This window comes from Lolium rigidum, chromosome 6, assembly GCF_022539505.1.
Source record: "Lolium rigidum isolate FL_2022 chromosome 6, APGP_CSIRO_Lrig_0.1, whole genome shotgun sequence".
Classification (NCBI taxonomy): domain Eukaryota; kingdom Viridiplantae; phylum Streptophyta; class Magnoliopsida; order Poales; family Poaceae; genus Lolium; species Lolium rigidum.
This window is the reverse complement of record NC_061513.1, coordinates 29,799,681-29,803,251: the sequence shown is the minus strand read 5'-3', so window position 1 is coordinate 29,803,251 and position 3,571 is coordinate 29,799,681.

Here is a 3,571-nt window from a genome sequence, read left to right as displayed (position 1 = left end):
CAACCAAGGGGTACCTCTATGCCGCTGTACAAATGTCTAAGGAGAAAGCACGCATTGGATTTCTCGCTTTTGATTATTCTCAACTTAGACATCCATACGGCGGGACAACATAGACAACAGATAATGGACTCCTCTTTTAATGCTTAAGCATTCAACAACGAGTTAATATTCTCATAAGAGATTGAGGTTGTATGTCCAAACTGAAACTTCCACCATGATACATGGCTTTAGTTAGCGGCCCAATGTTCTTCTCTAACATATGCATACTCAAACCATTTGATCATGAAATCGCACTTACTTCAGACAGGGCTTGGGCCGCGCCGCCCTGTTGTGTCGGCGCCTCGTGGCCCCACTTCCTTTCCCCCTCGGTATTCTGGAAGCTTCGTGTAAAAATAGGATCCTGGGCGTTGATTTCGTCCAATTCCGAGAATATTTCCTTACTAGGATTTCTGAAACCAAAAACAGCAGAAAACAGCAACTGACTTGTTAATAGGTTAGTGCCGGAAAATGTATAATAATGCTGTAAAGTATGTATAAAACATTCAAGTATTGTCATAAAAGTAACATGGAACATAAGAAATTATAGATACGTTTGAGACGTATCAGGGCGCCGAAGGAGCTGTCAGCTGCTGACGAGCACGTGGTCAGCCGAACGGCGGGCCACTCTGAGCAGCCGAACGCAGCATGCCCTATGGCATCAACGCGTGCATCAGGGTCGACGCGAATCCCGGCGGGGGCTCCATCTCCCAGCTGGAGCCTGGTGCACCTGCCGCCGCCCTCGTCGACGGAAACCCTAGGGGCAGGGGTGAAAAATCCCCGGAGTCGAGGGATCCGCCGATGGAATCCCGGTGGCGTAAAGAGCGGCGACGGCCGCGCTGCGAGTTGCCATGCCATCCGGCCTGGACGCGAACGACGATGGCCGATTCAACACCGGTATGCGACGGGCATGGATCTGCATCGCCGAATCGCGGCTGCCGGCCTCGTACTCGCAGACGATGCGCATGAGCACCCAGTTGGACCTCGTCACCGCCGGCCAGACGGTTGGATCCATCGGCATTGGAGCGGAAGGAGGCGGAGGAGGCGAGGAGGCCATGGGCGGCGGTTGTTGCGACAGTGCGCTGAGTCATAGTGACAAAGTTAAATGGAGAGAGAGAAGGAGCGAACCGGTGACTGAAAGTGAGAAGCGAGGGCCAAGACAACGCGGTGTCTCCCCTCGCTTCTCCACGCGTGCAACCGTTGCATGAGGACGTGCAAAATCGCACGACAATGGGACATGCCTGCTGGGAACTGCCGATTCAGGCGGTCCTCCAGGGCATATCCCGACGGTGTTTTGAGAACCGATTGGGCCACAACGCGGAGAGCTTCTAGTAACCAAACGGATCGATTTCTGCTGGGGTGATGCGAGCCGGAGTTACCCAGCCTACCAAACGCGTCCTATATCAACTATCAAATTCGCTCTACTGCCATTCATAGACTTCTTTGGCCGGGCCAACAAAAAATACTCATTAAATATTCTCCACCTACCATACTAGCACAAATTGGTAGGAGTATATTTTCTTAAAAAAGAAAAGCTAGGAGTATAGAGTGTTTCAATGGTGCAACCAATGCAGTTAAGAGAGACCTTTTAAATTTAGTAATCTGGTGTCCACGGTTCGAGAATAGATAATGTATCAGTAGGCAACCTGCTCAAGTACTAGGGTTTTCTTATGGTATTTTCTCTGTTTTAAAATAAGCGTGGCAACTACATGTAGATACTGCTACAACTAACTACATCTATCTTTAGATAAAGTAGCGACACTTATTTTAGAACAGGGTTAGTACACAACACGGAAAGCGCGACGAGTTTTAGATCCATGATAGTAAACAATTCTTGTGTTATGCCAAAGAAGGAATCAAACTCCTTTTATTACTCAGACTCACCTTTAACATTTGAGTTGTATTAAAAACTGAAATCATGTGAGCTCCTTTTGAATATAATTGTTTTTTTGTCTTCTGCTGTGGTGTTTGCTCTGTTTGCTAAGGATCGAAATGCTAAAAGTGTCAGAAAATTAAATTCTAATAGAACATCGCAGCGACAGCTAAAACCGCAGAGCTACCCAACAAACCTGAATTTTAAATGCGCATATACAAAACATAAAGCGAAAGACTATTTCGTGGAAGAAATAAACAAACATGCAACACTGGCTACATGGTATGTGGGAGGACGAGGCCAACATGCTCTGTTAATCCAAAATACTGAGCTTCTCCTCTGCGGCCACGAGGTACAGTGTCCCATGTGGCTTCTAGCTGCTGAGTTTGGGTGAGATTAGCAACATTTTTTCCCACATTTGTATGTTTGGTAAAATCTTTAAAACGCGAGCACGTAGATATTTCGTTGAAATTTAATAAACAAGTATTTTTGAAATAGCGTGCCTATTGGCCAAGTTTTGGAAATTTGAAATTTAGTATGATATATTATAAGTTTTGAAACTTTCATTTGTCTTGGTTTTTAGGTCAGTTTTAGAAGCGATGTCCGTATGATGTTAGTTTTACCTATGCTAGAGCCTAGAAGGCTCACCCATCTCTCCCTCCTCCAAATAGCAAACCGGTCCTAGCTGAGATCTAGGGCGTGTTTGGTTGCCTGGGCCGATTTCCGCGCCAGCGAGATGGGAGACCCTGCGCATCGCAAACGGGCCATGGGCCATGAAAGTCGGGTCGTTTGGTAGCCTTTGCGGCCTTTTGCACGCCGGAGAAGTAACCCAGGCCCCATCGTTTGGTTGCCCGTTCCCAGCCCATCCTGCACGCAGGAAAACATGAATTAGCTGTTTGGTTGCTCAAATCACAGTTCCATATCCTTACCACAATTCAAATAGGGTGAGATTACCATGCCATGGCATATTACATACGATCAGAGACCACTCAGAAGAACACGATCCTCATGATCACCACGATAAGGAATGCGATGATGTAATCTTTGACCCGGCTGGGACGTACCTTTGGCGGTGCTCCTTGTAGAGCACGTACTTCCTCCGGCGACAGCTGTGCTAATGGCACTGCCTCATCGATGGCATGATCTTCCTGCAGCTGCTCTTCTAGGAAGGTGAGGTATTCTTGATGTGCCTCCTCCAATGTTGCATATCCTCGGTAGTTGTTGTTGGAGTAGCCATTGACCTGATCTTGACAGACTCTCCATGAGCTGTAGATTCCTCGAACCCGCCCGCGAAACACCACATACCACTAGCATGGCATAATAAGAAGTTAGCGATCACAAGCATGAACCAATTCAGAAAAGAGCAATAGAACAACACAAGTGTTGACATCAAATGATAAACTAACAGGGGCATGCATGATCATTCCAAAAGTCGATCACAAGTTCATCCTACACTACCATGGTGTCGTCCTACCACCATAACAAAAGTGGGTGTCTCATCCTAACACCGCAAAGTTCACCATCACCTGAGGGGTTAGTATATACCACCTCATCATACTTACAAAAGGGGGCCATGAAATGTTTTTCATCCTAGCTACTGCCAGAATATACATCATCATCATCGCCATTTCCATGCATGCATCCCTGAACCACCCCCTCAAG